The 18,769-nt window shown below is 35.7% G+C and overlaps 2 protein-coding genes across 5 annotated transcripts in view; one reads left to right on the forward strand and one right to left on the reverse strand.

Moving 5' to 3' along the window:
* The window catches only part of LOC109401984 (D-beta-hydroxybutyrate dehydrogenase, mitochondrial-like), a gene marked incomplete at its 3' end in the record, with an annotated part of 357,759 nt that overhangs the window by 81,246 nt on the left and 257,744 nt on the right, over window positions 1–18,769 (forward strand).
* The window catches only part of LOC109401974 (elongation of very long chain fatty acids protein 7), a 195,301-nt gene that overhangs the window by 24,586 nt on the left and 151,946 nt on the right, over window positions 1–18,769 (reverse strand). The window contains exon 1 of one of the 3 annotated variants that reach the window (XM_029874851.2): window positions 921–1,306. The exons of 1 other annotated variant lie outside the window; for it this stretch is intronic. The gene's annotated coding sequence lies outside the window, so the exon portion shown is untranslated. Of the gene's footprint in view, window positions 1–771; window positions 1,307–18,769 lie in introns of those variants that run through there. One more of the 3 variants, XM_029874849.2, reaches the window with a different exon arrangement.

Consider the following 18,769-nt stretch of genomic DNA (forward strand, 5'->3'; position numbering starts at 1 on the left):
GTAACACGACTTTCATCAAGATGATGCAAACACTGTTTGCCGATGATCAAAATATATTATATGTATTCAGATTTCCGTTCATTTGAATATATTTGAAATTGGTTTACAATAACGAAAGATAGTTGTGTATTAGTAAACTAAAAACTTTAAGAAAGTGAATAACTCGATTTTTAGTCATAACTCAAGCATTTATAATTTTTGGGACCACGATTCCGAATTCAGCATGTGACTAAACATGAAAAATTTTAATCGATGGTGAAAGTTAATGTCTTTTGTTTGATTTTATAAACAAGTGGAGTTGAATAGAATAAACATATTTTTAAAGCTTCATAATAATGACAAAAGCGGGGCCCTGCCGTTAATTGGACTTGTTTATTTATAAATGGCGCTTTTTACTGCCGTCTCTTCTCAACCAGTTATTACACAATAGTTGTGTCTAATGGCATTATTAGAATCTGTTCACAGCCTTAAGAACACTTCCTTGAAGTTTGTATCTTTACTCGATCACTGAATCAGTTCGAGTTATTGTATAATATCAATCATGTACAGTATAGTCAACTTGCAGCAATTTTGAACACAACTGCTTCTTCTCGTCGAAATTTTCGATACTCAGTACAGCTGTCAATCAACTGTTTTTTTTTTCAAATATGACTATTATAACAGCACTTCATATGCACTACATTTTGATGTTGCACCCAACAGGATCAAACAACTTCACGCTTGGACACACATCAACCATGCACTATGAACCCGAAAATGCTCTGTTCACACCTTTGATCCTTGGTCAGGACTAGCACAGCACTTTGGTAGCTATCCCGCAGCAGCAAACCGCTCCTGTCGCGCGGTTCTAATCGTTTCGTCGCGCCAATTCAATTAGCACCCACACTAGTTATCACTCGTCCCACACTCCCAGCACTCACTCGTCTCTTCGCGCAAGAATTTTTTTCTTCACTATTGTTTCGGGAATTTTCGCGTTCTCCGCTCGCCCAGACACAGTTCCGGCAGGCAGGCAGGCTGGCAGGCAGTTCCTCGGTCGCGACTCACGCCGTCCGAAATCCAACTCGAACTGATTCGAAAAAAGTCCAGCAAAAGCCTCTGGCTCCGCCGCGCAGCGCGCCCCATCGCATCGCGGGCGCAACTCGGCCTTTCGTCGTTTCGGTTGTGTGTTTGCCTTCTTTTTTCCTTTTTCCGTGTGCGCTGCGCGGTACGCCGCAACCAGACGAACGAAGGCTTCCCAGTTTAGCCACCGACCGACGACGACGACGACCGTACCGGACTTAGCCCAAGTCTTCAGCGCGTTGATATCACGATCAATGGTGACGACGACGACGCGACAATCGACGACACCGACTAACGATGAGGACGCCGATCGCATTGCCTCCCCGTGCGTGTGAGACAGTCGAATTTTTCGTTGAGATTTTCGCCGTTTTTCGATAAACTGAGTCTCTTTCCAGTTCACAGGGGAGTTAGATCCAATCTGTGTACCTATACCTACACTCTACAGGTGGCTCGGATGAGGGGTGGTAGCAACAGCAGGGCGGGTTTCGTGTTTCGGTTTTGGAGTCGAATTTTGGACAATCGGACGTTACGCGTGGAGTTGATCCGCATCGAGACACACCGCGTCAAGGTTGCGTCTTAGTTTCAAATTTGGGTTTGACGAAGAGAAAAATAGCTTAATCAATCTACCTAAAAATAAACTAAAAAATTGGTCAAAATGTTTTGGTGGTGCACAGAAAGCATTATTTTCTGGTGCAACGTGCAATGCCTCTGGACAGAGATAAGGTAGAAGGATAGTTTATTCAGCACAATTATAAGGTGTGCCAAGCATGTGTAAATAAATGTATTGTAATGTATACTAAAACCTCTTTTATTTCATTTTAATGCAGATTAAATTATTGCAGCTTTTTAGGTTTTGCACAGAATAAGGAAGATCTAATTAGTACCTGTATTGTACATAAGAAAATGTTTAACTATATTCAAGAGGTTTCAGCGGGCTCAGAGGGTTACAGGGAGTTTCAAAAAGATAATAAACCTGTAATTCCTCCAAGGAATTTCTCTAGAGATTTTTTCCAATAATTTTCAAAGGATTCCTCCAAGAATTTCTGCAAAAAAATCCATAAGAAATTCCTTCACGTATTCTTCCGGGTAATCTTCTAAGGAATTCTTCAACAATTCCTCCATGACCTCCTCTTTGAATTCTTCAAAGAACCTTGCCCCAAGGATTTGTTAGAAGATTATTTCATATACATGTTGGGATCCCAAGTAAACCACTCCTGTGAACCATCATCTCTGATCATAGAACACGAAAACACATTCCAATTCACCAATTATATTTCACCGAGCAGATCACGTCGCTTCTGATCTGTCGGAGCTCTCAAATTAAACTAGTAATATGAAATCAATTGTACAGTATACAGATCATTCGTGATAGTGATTTCCCGCAAGGTTTAACTTAAGTTTAAAATCCAACATACATTTCGTCCCTTGAAAATTTCTTCAGAGAATCCAAAAGCAAATTACTTCAGCCTATGTATCACAAATTCCTTAAAGGATTCTCCATCAGAAAAAATCCATCAGAAATTCTGAATGATCTCAGTAATTAATTAAGTTCTAGTTTTGAAGTTAAACTTTTCAATCCAATTCCAATTTCTTCGAAATTTCTTAGTATGTGGTCACTCAGTCTCTGTTGTGAATATCACTACAATTAACTACAGTTTTTTTCCGCATAGATAATCTGTGTGTGCATATCTGCCGATCGAAATAGTTATGTACTAGCAAATGAAGTGTAGTTGTTTTGTTAGAGTTAATAAAATATTCAGTTCAACAACGAAACGAAGTGTTTTGATATCCCTTTGGATTTCCTGAACGCTCTATGTTCGAAAACAAATTACTTCAAGTATTCATCGACAATTACACCAATTACACTCATAATGGAAATGATTTTTTTCTATCCTTTAAAAAAATCATTCATAAATTCCTCCAAGGGAATATTCCTGCAAGAATTTGCGGTGGATATTCCTACCGAAACTTTCACAAACTTTCATAATACTACTGAACAACTTTGCAGAAGGAATATCATTAATTGATAATAATGCAATAAAACATGCCAAAAAACGCTATAAACATTTAAATAAACGCTGTCGGAACTAGAGCTTAGTTCCATACTTTTCACTATTTGAAAGTCATGAGCTATCTGTTCAACTTAGTTAATAACACGATGCTATAATTGCTATCAATTGTATTAAGAACAGTTTCTTGTGTCGTTTATTCGCGTAGGTGCAGCGATGTGGGCTCCAGCTCCGAAGTAGTGAACGCTGGCTCTAGCGCACAACGAGCACACACGACATTGAAACTGAGGAACTAAATGGGCTGTAGTAACGTGTATGGTGACGTCATAACTGGGTATAGTGACGTCATAATTTCCCTCTTCAGTATGTTAAATCAGCGAGTCTATTTTTGAGGAGCTACCAATATGAAGAACCATTTCAGCATATATCGCCCCTCACTTCAAGTGCTGCGATGGCCTCACTGATAAAAACGACGAGCTCCTGTTCTAGGTTCTAGCCGTCCTAGGTTCGAATCCCTGGGTTTTATGTATACTATGTGGAGAAGTTTTTTGATGCCAGTAACTTTTTACTAAAAATAAAATGTCACTCTAAAAATTGATTACCCAAAAATGAGTTAATTTTTACACTACTTAATTTTTACCCAATATATTTATAACTGATTTATAACAACATATGATATAATTTGATTGATTTCTTATATCTCATTTTGTTACAAGCTTGTTATAATCGTATCAAGACCTGTTATAATTATGTTATGACTAGAGGAATTATAGTTATATATTTTGTTATTTTTACACCTAACCGGCGAATTTTATAACTCATTCTGTTATGAAAAATCTTTGAAATAAATAACTGATTCGGTTATAATTTTGTTATGCCTTTCTAATCGGGGATGAGTAATATTCTATTCAACTTGATATTCAGTCATATATGTATTGCTGATTAAAGAGGTTGAACAACCCATACTTCAGACGAATATTCAGCTGTCATTGTGTTCAGGTATTGACACCATTAACCAGCTATTGTTCAGCTAATACTCTCACTGTTCAATATTCATTATTACTTGGGTAGTTCCTACGAATTACACTGCATAGGCAAAACATTTCGTTTTGTTTGTTCCTATAATACCCAGAAATCTCTGGTTTCTTCTCTAGTTCATAGACTGTTTGACTTTCCTAAATCGTTATAATGATTGGAGTTTCAAATAACTATATTTCAATCTATGATTCATCCTTCTTCTACCATAAACAGTTTTTTTTAAGTAAAATTCTTTTCCACATTTTACTTTCATTAATAAAATTTCTTTCTATCATTTATGAGCATTTATTACAAAATGCAATGGGGTAATAAATTACTGCATATCAACTATTGCAAGCTTTGGAAGACATTTTCCTATCTTTCAATAATGTTGTTTTATGAAGTTGTTGAATAATATTGTAAGTACTGGTTCTATTATTTTTATTGGAATTTTGATCGTCGTTTTTCTGTCAAATTATGATCACTTTTTCATGTCTTCCAATTTGTCTTTTGTCTTTAACATTTTTTCTTATTCGACCTTTTGTCCCTTCGACCTTATGTCTTTCGACATTTTGTTAAAGATTCACAGGTTTATTATCTTTTTGAAACTCCCTGTAACCCTCTGAGCCCGCTGAAACCTCTTGAATATCGTTAAACATTTTCTTATGTACAATACAGGTACTAATTAGATCTTCCTTATTCTGTGCAAAACCTAAAAAGCTGCAATAATTTAATCTGCATTAAAATGAAATAAAAGAGGTTTTTTTTAATTTTTTGTCGGAATCATCGGAAGCCTTTCTTAACTCTTATGTGGCCGACAGGGTACCCGGGTACCCAGCACCCATTTAAATTACACGGTGTAGAAAAAAGCAAAAAATTTGTCGGACACATAACGGTTAAGAAATCATTGGAGAAGTTGCTGAAGAATTCTTCAACCACAATTTCTAGAGGAACACTAGGGGAAATCTCTTTAAGAATTTTTGGAGAAATATTTGACTGGAGGATCGTCAGTAAGAATTCACGTAGGAATCGTTGAGAAAACTCTCGGAGAGATCTCCGGAAGAACTTCTAGTGAGCTCCCCAGAAGACCTACATGAAAAATACTTTTAATATCTCTAGAAATATTCCGTGAAACTACTCTGTAGCCATCCATAATAAACATTCAACCTGTAAGACATGTACAAAATCCTGTAAACATATGTAAACGCCGCGGTTCAATTACATATAACACTTTCCACTTGAGAGCCAAGAACTTCTCGACAACTTCGCTGATGAGTGATGATCTGAACTTCGTAGGACAGCAGAATAATGAGATTTAAACAACTTTGCTGAACATACGAACTGTGCAGGTGATCTGGATCATGATAAGAAACATTTGAAATTACCCAATATCATCACGTAATGGTGGAGTCGCTTACCTGATTTTTTACCTTTCAAAGTCATAAGCTATCTGTACAAATTTGATGAAGACATGAGCTTTTTTGGTAGTTCATATAATAAAGGATATCAACAATTGTGTATTTTCTAAACACAATGGCGCCATATAGCGGTAAATTTACGCACTAAACACTACCAAAAAAATATTGATTAGTTACACATTGCATTTTAAAAATTATTACTGACATTGTTATAATGTTTATGTAATGATGATCAAATCACATATTCATTTATTGTAACTGACTTTGTTAGAACCTTGAAATAATACAAACTAGTTTTCGCACCGATTCCAACAAATATATCTAAATATAACAAACCTTGATATAGATATCAACCGTTGATATAATTATGTTATGTTTTTGTTATGCCTTTCTGATCGGGTCTGGGTAACCAGCTTTAAAACATACACCAACATGCAGAATTAATCATTTGTTATTCAACCTTTAATCAAATAATTTTTGACCCAAGCATGGTTTCCCTGAAGTCCACATCGCTTCTGCAGCCTCAATACAGACTTAGTTCAACTTTTGTTCTTAAGCTATTCAGACACAATAAGTACTGCTCTTGTTTTCGAGAATATGTATACAATTGTGTGTGGTGTTATGTGCTAAGGTGAGTGACTATAAATCAGGAGGTTCGAGTTCAATTACCAGTTTTCCCACAGATGATGTTATACATTCCTGAACATCTCTTCTGGAATAGACGCTGCTAAAGGTAAAAATAGGCTCACGGAAAGTGTTTCTATTTTATGTTTACACAATTCATAAATATAATTGATTACTGTTTAAGCGCATATTAAACCTTAAATCAGCCTTCCAATGAACCTCAAATCAGCTAAAGGTTGAATAAAATCACCTAAATTAGATGTTTAGGAGCTGAATAAAAGATTGTACCTATTGTGCTCAGCTTTTGTTCAAATGAAGGCTGATTTAAAATAGTTGGAGAAACGTTTGTACAGCATCAAATTGTTACCTGGGTACCTAAGAAGGGATGACCACTAAGCACAGTAATCAATTAATATTTCTGCCGTGTAGTTTAGAAGATCAGCTTTTGAACAAAAGAAGACAATATTTCTGATTGAATAATTAGTACCTAAACAGTATTGACTATTTAATTTCAGCAACAAAACTTGAAAAAACAGCCTATACATTTAAGAAGGAAAATTTCCTAATAGAAATGTTAGTGGCTGAATTACACATCATTTTTTCATCTGTATTAACGAGATTTTTAGCAACAGGCTAGTTCATCTCAGGACACACGCTTTACTTCCCTTGCGAAGGAAGAACTCCCATTTTGTGAGTTAGTCGGGAGTAGGATTCGATCCCAGGTCCTCGGCGTGATAGTCAAGTGTTCTTACCATGACGCCAGGTCCACTCCACATTGCATATGATTTCTATAACAGCACCATAATGTTTGTCTCAATGAGCAACAACAAAGACAACCTTCCTCAAGTTTCTTCTCACATTTCTCGTAGAATTGTGGGATCCCTTCAGAAGTTCCCACTGGGACTTGTCCTGAAGCTTCTTCTGGTATCTTGAAAGGATCTTCTGAAGGGACTCTAGATCATTTCTATAGAAATTATAAAAGCGGTTTTTGGAAAAAAAAATAGGTGGATGGAACTCCATTGGAAATACCAGAAGAAAATCCAGGACAAATTCCATAAATAGGAATGTCAGATGGATCTTCTGGCGCAATCGCAGATGAAATGTATAAATGGTTTCCAAAAAGAACTCCTGAGAAAATTTCAGATTGATAATCATGAATTCTCTCAGGAATTTCTTTATGGGACTTTTTTTTCAATAAGCTTAGAAAGGAGTCAAGAGTCTTAGAAGGCTACTCAATTAGTTCTATTGGGATTTTTCTAGACTTTTGTGTGTTATTCTTCATAAAGTTTCAACTGGGATAGATTCCGTAGTTCCTTCTGCGATTCTGGAATTCCTTCAAAAATTTATTTTAGGATTCCTCTAGAAATACAGCCGAAAACGATCTTTTCAGGAAACAAATTCCTCAAGAAATAGGCACTTTTTTGGAGGAACCCCCGATGATATATGTGGAGAAATTGCAGTAGGATCTCTTTGAAATCACCTGGAGATAGGGTCTTATACCATTTGGGCAGGTGCTCCTATTTTTGGCACTTGCCGCTATAACTCAGTCATTTTCAAACCGATTGATTTGAGTTTTGTTAAGAGTTAGATACTGTACATGCCTAACTCTATACGAAATTTCAAATCAATACGTTTGAAATTGATTCAGTTATAGCGGCAAGTGCCCAAAATAGGTACACCTGTCCAAATGATACAAGACCCTATCTTATTGAGAACATCAGAAGAAAACTATTGTAGGAATTCCTTAAAAAAGATCCAAAAGGATCTGCCGGAGAAATTACAGATGATCTCCAAGCCTAAAAGAGCTTCCCTGAAGAAACTTTTTGAATGATCTCAGATGAATCGCTTTGAAGATTTGGGGAGTGATCTTCCGCAGGAGTCTCAGAAGAAATATATGACAAAATCCCAGAAAAAAAGTCTAAAATTTGCTATTTCGAAGAAGAAATTTAAGTGCAAATCCCAGATAGAACTTTTTGGAGAATTTTAGACAAATCTTCTGCAGGACTCCCAGAATGATTTTTTTTTACTTGGTTTAGTTACCGCATTACTCTTAGAACGTTCGCAATGCTGTTTTATTTTGTATGGCGAGTTTTAAAATTTTCAAAACTCGCCATACAAAATAAAACAGCATTGCGAACGGCCTTAATATAAACAAAAGAGCTCCGCAGACACGAATGCCACATGAGTGGTAAAGTGTCTTTAATAAATATTAATAATAATAATAATAAAAGAACTCCAGGAGAAATAATAAAAGAAAATCTAGGAGAAACCCTGAAAGAAAACGTTATGAAATATCAGAAGGATGTTTTTGGGAAACTTGAAAGAAAATTCTGGAGGAATCACAAAACAAATGGTAGGAATCTCAGAAGCAATTCTTGAACAATAGAACCAAAAAAAAATTCACCCGTAAAATTGGGAATAGTTCCTGAGGGACCTAAACTTTCAAAATTTCAAACATTTATATTGTTTCTAAAGAACCCTTCAGAGATTTCACCAGAAATTTATTGAATGATTCATTTTGGAAATTATCCATGGATATCTATGGATCTATTGTTCATGAATTAAAAAAAAATCTTTAATTCAGAGGATAAGTATAAGGAAATTCTACCAGAAATGGATTCGTAGATTCCTATAAGAATTTCTTCAGGAAGTTTATTCAAACGCAAAATAATAAGCTCGTGCAGGGGTTCATTTGAGCACACTTCCGCTGGCTTTTCCCTACTCCAAAAAAAGAAAAGAAATAAAAAAAAATAGGAATTACACAATTATTAGAAATTCCATATTTTCCTTTTGGAATTTTTTCCAATGTGCTTTTTGAGAAATTGCCCCAGAAATCAATTCAAGAATTCCTTCATAAAACCTTCCTTGGAATCCTTTCAAAATTACACCATTTTTCAATGGTGTAATTTTGAAATTTGAATTCCTTTAAAATTCGAATTCCTATCAAATCATTTTCCATGGATTCCTTTTGAAAGTTCTTTTATACATCTTGATTGGTTTCTCAGAAAACCTTCCATTGATTCTTTCAGAAATCAGTTCGAAATTTCTTTCACTAAATTATCCACAGATTCCTTAAAAATACTTTCAGCTATTCGTTCAGTGTTTCTTTTGAAAAATTTAAATTTCTCCAAAAAAAATTCATCAACTATTTCTTTAAAAAATCATTCAGATTCCTTCATAAATTCCTTAGTTTCCATAACAAATTTTTCTAGGGTCTTTTTAGAAATAACACTGGAGATTCCTTCAGAAATTTTTTATGAGATTCCTACATATATTCGCCCAAGAATTCCTTGGAGAAATCTCCTAGCGGTTCCTTCCAAAATTGTTCCTTGTCTTCAGAAATTCTTCTAGGGAATCATTAACTTTTCGTCAGTTGGGAGTCTGCCCAGCTAACACAAAGTCTTATATGAAGTTGCTCACATTTAACCGCGTGTAAAGTGTGCTTATATCGCCTCCACTTTTGCATCCTGTATAACTTCATATATGCGATCGTGTGTTGACTGGGTGGTCACCACCGTCAGTACCACGCTAATACTGAGTACAAAAAGCATTTTTTTAACTTGTTGTGCAAAATACTACATCGCGATCACTCAACGGTTAAGAAGTTTCAGCAGGGATTCAGGTTTTTTTTTCGGAGATTCTTTCATAACTTCTTCCAGTGGTCCATGCAGGATATCTTAGTGAGATTTCTTCTAAAAACTCGTACACGCATTTCTTCAAGAAGTTCATCATCGTCAGGAATTGCTCTAGAGAATCCATTGAAAATTCCTGAAGGCATATGTCTAGGAATTTCTTTGTGAGTACATCAAAAAAATCTGCCTGAAATCTTGAAACAGTGACTCGGGCAAGGAATCATCCACAGATATCTACCGGGTCAAAATATTCATTGAAAAGTGTGTTCATTGATATAAATAATATATAATGAAACATAATATGTCATATTTTTTTTTTCAATTCGTGAAGAGATTTTTTCCGGAAAATTTTCTAATGGTACCTCAAAGAACTCCTTGTGAAATTCCTTCAGATGTTCCTGCAGAAATTCTTACAAGGATTTTCAAGGAATTGTTTCTGTGGAAATATATCCTGTGCTTCTTTCAAAGATTTCTGTTCGAATTGTTTTAGATATTCCTCCAGAAATTTGTTCAGAAGTTCATCTAGAAGTAGTGGAAAGAATTCTTGAAAGAACCTCAGAAGGAATTTCTAAAAAAAAATCCCTGTTTGATTGTCTGAAGGAATCGCTTAGAAAGTTTCTGATGATACCTTTGGAGATTCCCAGAATAAATTCTTTAACATTTTCTTGGGGGATTCCTGGGCAAAATTCCTGGAACTATATTTGATGTTATCCCTGGAGAAAGTCATGGATGGTTTCCTGAGTGTATACATGGGAAACTACTTAGAATACTTCCTTAATTCCTAGAAAAAAGTGGTTTAGAATTTTCTAGAGAGATTCCTGACGAAATCTTCTATGGGATTCTGAAGGAAACAAAAAAAAAATTTCTCAAGGGATTAGTACACACAACTTCTGAAAGAAATTCTACACAAAGAAAAAGTCTTTGAAAAATATTTAGAGAAGCAGCAAATATGATTTGCTTAAAGGAATCACTGGAAAACTGCTCAACCCTTTGCTGGTATTTATTGAAAATGTTTTTGAACTGTTCCTTGAAAAAATATAAGAAATAGTGAAACTTTTGCAAGAATTTTTAAGAAATAATCTTTGGAGAAGTTCATGAAAAATGTCTAGAAGAAACCCTGCAGAAAGGTCTTAATAAATCATCAGCAATCCCTGCCCTGGAGAATACCTAGAGATAGTTCCAGAAGAATGTGTAAAGAACTTTTTAGAGGCGATTCTAAATAAATGCCTGATGGATTCTTTGATTTTATGAACCTCTTGGAAAATTCCAACAATGAATTCGGAAAGAACTCCTAAAAAATGTCTCAATTTACAAAAGAAAACCCTAGAGGAATTCTGAAAAATTTTCTGACGAATTTCCTGAGAAAATTCCAAGAGATTCCTGGATAAATAAAAAAAACTCGTGGTTGAAATCCTTCACAAATATTTAAAGAAATACATTCACGAGCTTCTGTAGCAATCCTTGAAGTTATTTTCTGAAGAATCCCTGAAAATATCTTCCATGATACTCCTCGTGGAAAGTTTCATGCTGAATCTTTTTGATATTTCCTGAAGATCATGAAGAAGACCTAAGCTAAATTCCTGGAGAAGTTTCGGCAAGACTCTAGGCAACTTTTAAAATCTATCACAAATAAGTTCAACTAAGGGCATTTTTTTATCGTATAAATTGGGCCAAAGAATCTCAGATTTTCATGAAACTTTTTCCACGGGCAGGGCTCATGAAAATACGAACAAAAAAATATTGAGGAAAATTCAGGGTCGCCTAATTTCCCGGAAAACTCAGGTGGAAATTTTTTGTTTTTTCCTGACAATACTTACTTTGAAAAATCATAACTCAAGAACGAAGCATCGTAGAAACAAAGTTTTTTAGAAAATGAAAGCAAATTTTCTCAGAAATTCAAAAAAACATGAACTGGAAAAAGTTTCCCACAATTTTTTTCACAGTTGAGAAAATTCGCAAAGGAAAGCTAGAAAAACTATGCCCGAACTCGTGGAAAATTTTCGAAAAAATATTTTTGAGAAAGTTATTTTATAAGCTTTAATCGCTGAATTTTTTGGAATTACATTTATTTTTTCGTTTTTCAGTTATCGCCTATTTTGTTGAAATGTCCAAATGTGCCATAAAAGACTTTTCATAAAAAAAATCATAACTCAAGAACGAATCATCGTAGTTTTTTAATGAAAATGAGAGAAAATTTTCTCAGAAATCCAACAAAAATATGAAGTGGAAAAAGTTGTCCACAAAATTTTCCACCGTTGAGAAAATTCATAAGGAAAAGCCGAAAAACTATGTCCGAACTCGTGGAAAATTAAAAAAAAATATTTTTGAGACGGTAGTTTTATAAACTTTGATCGCTGAAATTTTTGGAATGTACTTTTTTCTCGTTACTGAGTTATGGTCAATTATGTGAAAATGACCATGCAAGCCTATATTATATAACCATTTTTCACAAAATTTGTCATAAATCAGGAACGAAAATTAAGTGCATTCCAAAAATTTCAGCGATCAAAGCTTATATAATTACCTTCTCAAAAATATTTTTGTAAAAATTTTCCACGAGTTCGGACATAGTTTTTCCGGCTTTTCCTTACGAATTTTCTCATCTGTGGAAAATTTTGGGGGAAACTTTTTCTAGTTCATATTTTTTTGGATTTCTGAGAAAATTTGCTTTCATTTTCATTTTGTTTCTACGATGCTTCGTTCTTGAGATATGATTTTTCAAAGTAAGTAGTGACTGGGGAAAACACAAAATTTCCATCTGAGTTTTCCGAGAAAATAGGTGACCCTGAATTTTCCTCAATTTGTTTTTTGTTCATATATCTGTGAGCCCTGCCTGTGGAAAAAGTTTCATGAAAATCGGAGACCATTCGGCCCAAACCCGTACGGTAATAAAAAAAATCCCCCTAACTGTAACATTTCATAGAGTGCATAAAAAATTATCAGATTTTAACTGTTTATCAACCTATTATATGTTCATGATCATTTGCAGTGCTGAAAATGTCGTTTAGACTTATCTTAATTCAACCACATTCAGCTCATTTTAGAAGTTCAACCTGAGAATATGGTGTATGAAAAACTTGTGTGACTAGACTAGACCAGGTCTACAAGCAAGTCACGGAAAAATCGATGTTTTGCTGAAATGCTTTCAGCGATTCCTTCAGAAAATCCAAAGTGCAGAATTTTCTCGAAGGACTTCTCTCGAAAATTTTCCAAAGTATGAGAGAATATTCTTAAGTTTCCTTAAGAGTTTCGTCAAATGATTCATGTAGAAATATGTCTGAGGATTCCCACAAAAATTTTTAATGTGATTCCTACACAAATTTGTTCAAGGATTGCTTTATGAAATATTCGATGGATTCCTTCCAAAATTGTACCATGGATAGCTTAAAAAATACTCCAGGAAACAAGATTTCCTTCATAAGGTGCTCCAGCAGTTTATTCTGATCCTTCTTGTAGGTGCACAAGAACTTCTCCAATAATTGTTTGAGGTATATTTCCAAGAGTTTCTCCTAAAACTGTTTTAAAAATTCGTTTAGAAAACTACTCCTATTTTCTACAATAATTTTATATCTCAAGGGTCTTAACAGATTGTAAGGTTTAGTCTCCGGGATATTAGAGGACTGAAGAAGAATTATTTCTTAAATTATTTCTTAAAATTCATAAAAAAGGTAGAAACGTTTCTGGAAATTTCTTAAGCCATTCTTCCAGATTTCCTTCAAGGATTTCCCTGGGATTTCTCGAAATATTCCTCTAGAGAATCATTCAAGAATACAGCCTGGTATTTCCACAAGGACTCTACTGAAGACATCTTCATAAATGTCTTCAGGGATTCTTTCAGAAATTGCAGCTTGGATTTATTCTTAAAATCGTTCAGAGATTTCTTCAAAAATATATCCAGAAACTTGTTCATAATTTCTTTTTCTTGTTCCTCAGAAATTCCTCTAGAATTTTCTAAAATAATCCAACAGCGATTCCTTCGGAAATTTTCAAAAAGGGTTCCTCCAACAACTCTTTCAGAAATTTCTTCAGAGATTCTTGCAGACATTCCAACAAGATTTTTTTAAATTTGCTCTAGTGATTTCCTCAGAATTCAGATATATATATTTTCCTCAGATTCATGCAGATATTTTTTCAGATGTTTCTCCTTGTTTTTTTTTCAGAAGTTCTTCCAGAAATTGTTCAAAATATACTGAAAGAATTATTGATAGAATCCAAACAAATTGCAGACAAATCTTCTTTTGGCATTCATAAAGAAATTCCCTAAAAATTTCTGAGGGATTCCTGAAAGATCTTCTGAAGGAGTTCTTGATAAAATCCTTGAGATTTTTGATGTATAGAGAAATTCTTAGAAGTATTTCTCATACAATTTCTGAAGCGATTAGTACACAAAAATCCCTGAAATACCATCCGGAGAAATTTCTGAAGGAAATCCTGCAGAAAAAAATCCTAGATGATATACTTTTTGATGAATCTTCAGAAGAATACCTGAAAGAACTAAAGAATCATGCAGGTATTCATGTAAGAATTTCGTGAACAAATCTTTAAAAATGACAAACAATTCTGGATTAGTTTCTGCTGTAATTGCTGAGAGAATCATCTGGGCATTTTTTTTTAGTACCGTACAGGTTTGGGCGGACGGGTCTCAGATTTTCATGAAACTTTTTCCACAGGCAGGGCTCATGGATATATAAACAAATAAAAATTGAGAAAAAATCAGAGTCGCCTATTTTCCCGAAAAACTCGGGCGGATTTTTTTTTTTTTGTTTTCAGGACACTAGTGACTTTGAAAAATCATAACTCAAGAACGAAGCACCGTAGAAACAAAGTTTTTTTTATAAAATGAAAGCAAATTTTCTCACAAATAAAAAAAAAATAACTGGAAAAAAATTTCCACGAAATTTTCCACCGTTAAGAAAATTCATAAAGAAAAGCCTTTAAAACTATGCCCGAACTCGCGGAAAATTAAAAAAAAAAAACATTTTATTAAGGTTATTTCATAAGCTTTAATCGTTGAAATTTTTGGAATGCACTTCTTTTTCGTTCCTGAGCTATGGCCAATTTTGTGAAAAATGACTATACAATATAAACGTACATGGTCATTTTTCACAGAATTGACCATTACTCAGAAAAGAAAAAAGTGCATTCCAAAAATTTCAGCGATCAAAGCTTATGAAATTACCTCCTCAAAAATATTTTGAAAATTTTCCGCGAGATCGAGCATAGTTGTTCCGGCTTTCCTTTATGAATATTCTCAACGGTAGATAATTTTGTGAAAACCTTTTTCCACTTCATATTTTTTTTTTATTTCTGAGAAAATTTGCTTTTATTTTCATTAAAAAACTTTGATTCTGCAATGCTTCGTTCTTGAGTTATGATTTTTCGAAGAAAAGGCTTACATAGCACATTTGAACATTTTTCAACAAACTTGGCCATACCTCAAAAACGAAAAAAAGTGCATTTCAAAAATTTCAGCGATTAAGGCTTATGAAATAACCTTCTCAAAAAAATATTTGAAAATTTTCCACGAGTTCGAGCATAGTTTTTCCGGCTTTTCTTTCCGAATTTTCTCAACTATGAGAAATTTAGTGGAAAACTTTTTCCAGTTCATGTTTCTTTGGATTTCTTCATTTTATAAAAAAAATTGGATTTGCTTTCATTAAAAAAAAATCTTTGTTTCTACGATGCTTCGTTCTTGAGTTATGATATTACAAAGTAAGTAGTGTCAGGGGAAATCCAAAAAATTCCACCTGAGTTTTCCGGGAAAATGGCGACCCTGAATTTTTATAAATTTTTTTTGTTCATATATCATGAGCCCTGCCTGTGGAAAAAGTTTCATGAAAATCTGAGACCCGTCGACCCACTTTGTACGATAATAAAAAAAAATCCCTATCTGAAAGAATTCCAGGCTTGGATCTCAGGCTTGGATCTCAGGCTTGGATAACTCTGAAGCAATCCCTGGAGGAATAACTAAATGAGCTTCTGGAGAAACTCTTGGATAAACTTCCAGAAAAAAGCGCTTGAGAGTTTTGTTTAGAGGAATTATAAATAAATGCTTGAGAGAATCACTAAACATAAGAAGTAATCCCTGCAGGAACTTCTGAAAAAAAAATTCAAAAATAATTTACGAAACTTTTTGATTTCTGTAAGAAACCCCACAGACATTTCAAAAGAATCCGAATTTTCCACGAAAATCTTCAAATCTCTGTGAAGAAAATCTTCTGGACTTGCATCTTTTTAAACATTCTTGAAGAAATTTCTAGAGAAACACCGAGAGATATTCTTGGAAGATTTTAGTTTAAGAAATTTCTAGATTGATTCCTGGAGAAATCTCAAAGGAAAGTTTCCTGAAAGAGATTTTGTTAATATTGCTGGACTAATGGTGATGAATCTCGGCAAATTTCTTGAGAAACTTCTGAAAAAGACGCAAGAAAAAATCCAGGAGGGATTTATTCCTCCTTCTGAAAGAATCCGTAGGGAAATTTTCAAAGAAATAAATACAACTTTCCTGAAATTATGATGAGTAACTCCGGATTCTCGGGTTTCCTATTTTTTTTTTTTTTGCAGCATCATAGAACTTAAGAACTTAAACATGAGCAGCGGTCTCGTTGATTGATTTTAATTTCATCAATGGAAATTAAAAAAAACGGGAACGGGACGGGAAAATAAGTTTGAGATCAATACCCTTTTCGCCAAAACCGTCAAAACCAAAAATCCAACCCCCAGCCTGTTGAACAAAGAGTTTTTTTGGGTTGCAGCATACCTGCGTCGCATGCGTCACCTTGTTGGACCTTGACGGCAGACCTGATCTTAGTCAGAGCTACTAACTTATCCACCTCTAAGTCCAACAAACAAACGAAAACAACACCGCCGCCACCGAACAAGCCCACAGCTCACTGCGCCTACCCCGCGCCTCCTGCTTCGATCTTGGCGCGTGATCACCACGCGGCCAAAATCTCCGCCGAAAAGTTGCCATCGCCCAGCGCTATGCAAGTCGCTCCCCGCTCACCCACCTGTCCGAATGCGCGTTGTATACCAACGCCTAATAAGTTGTTTATGCGGTGCCCTCGTTTTGATACCGACGACCACTAAAAGCTACACGTGCTGATCGACTGGTTAGTTGAGAAGAGGCTGGTTAAACTGGTTGCCATCCCCCCTCACCGAAGAAGGGCGTGAAGGTCACCCGGAAAGCAAACATGCTCTCCTCACTCTCCAATCATGCATTTCGTAGGATTATGAAGGGATCATCAGATCGATCATCTTCACGACGACTGACACGGATCGGCTGCTTCGCCAGCTGGTTCTGTCGCATTAGAGCATTCCTACCAGCGAACTCGGTGTTCAGAGCTGGGCGTAGTGGTGTAGTGCTTTACGTACCTCACTAGGAGGCAAGGAACCACTAAAAGTTCAACGGTGGTGATGCCCTCAGCGATCACGTAATAATGCCATGCAGAGCTGCAGGGTAATCCCTTCGAAGAGCGATGGGCCGACGACCTTCCCCTCCCTTGAACGGGTGGATCAGCCATCGCAACTCGGCTTCGTAGTCCGCATTGGCATGAACGGCGGCAAAGGAAAGAAAACGTAACGTGGGTGATAAATATTATTGTCGTCGATCACTCGTTCCGCACCCCCGGTGAATTCGGATGTGGTGGCGCGGCGGTTCGATGCGATGATTAACGCCGGTGTGCTAAATGTGGAGAATGTCAGAGCTGACGATGGCGGAAGCATAGGTCGCCTGGCAGCTTCGGCTGACGACGGTTCTTGAAGTTTCATTAGCAGATGCTCTTAGAATTGAAGCGCAAAATGCCCGCCGGGCAAGTTCTTGGTAGAATGATACACCACTTGCGCTCTAGATTGCGGGCCACGCTGGTTGGTGAATGGTAGATCGTTATCTGTGAGTAGCAATTACTTAACTACACGAAGGGGCTCGTTGGATTGTGTTGTGCCGTCCTCCCGAACTGCATGCGGGAAAGAGGATGCTATTTGTAGCTGATAGGTGATTTGTCTCGCGGCAGTTTGGAATCTTCCGTTTCCAGTTGATGTGAATTAGTTAAGACATGTTGGATTAGGAACAACGTTGCTGGTTTTAATTTATAAATAGCTATGCCTTTCCAAAATAATGCTTCTAGAACTCATCTAAGCGATCATAGCAGCATCTATCAACTAACCACTGATATAAATGTGAATCCCCATTGCAAGTATCTTGTTCGAAAGATCTTGATACAGCTGAATATCAGTGCTACATTTTTATTTGAAGAGGATGGTTATTAGAGTGGGTCATCGTTTATATGGAAACGTGAAAAATTCAATGGTATCCCATCAGATCAAAGCTTTTTTTTGATCCCATTTCAGGACCCAAATAAGTGTGCAAAATTTAGGCACGATCGGTTATGTCAGCGTTTTGCGCATCGCGTTTGAAGTTTGTATGGAGTTTTACATAGGAAAACACGCTTTTTTGCATTTCTCTTAAAACAAGCTCGAATTTTTTTTTTAAAACCATGTAACCGATAATGGGAAAACATAGCTTGGGGTGTCCTGAAAAACTTTGTCGAAGATCCCGAAGTGATCTGATGCTTATGAAAAAAGTTATAGCGTTGGCATTGCTTGCCGAAACAGCATGATTTTGTTGCTATTGTTATTCCTTAACTGTTAAAACATAAACACATGCATGCGGTTCGTTGGTTAACTATTTTCACAAGCATCGGATCGCTTTGCGGGCTTCAACAAAACTTTTCAGGACATCCCAGGCTATCATTTTACAGTATCGGTTAAAAAATTTCTGGCAAACTTTTTCAACTTATGACAAAAATGCAAAAAAGTTTGTTTTCCCATATAAAAGCTTTGATCTGAGAAACCGGTTCCGATGACCCACCCTAATGGTTATAATCACTCGACAATCAAGCAAATAATAATTAAATTAATTAATTATCGATTTTTGCGGCTTAACCAGCCGAATGGAAGTTTGTCCATTTCTCACTCACGCCAGTATATGTAAAGTCTAGCTTTTGGAATA

The sequence above is a fragment of the Aedes albopictus genome, chromosome 3 (assembly GCF_035046485.1).
Source record: "Aedes albopictus strain Foshan chromosome 3, AalbF5, whole genome shotgun sequence".
In the NCBI taxonomy this organism is placed as follows: domain Eukaryota; kingdom Metazoa; phylum Arthropoda; class Insecta; order Diptera; family Culicidae; genus Aedes; species Aedes albopictus.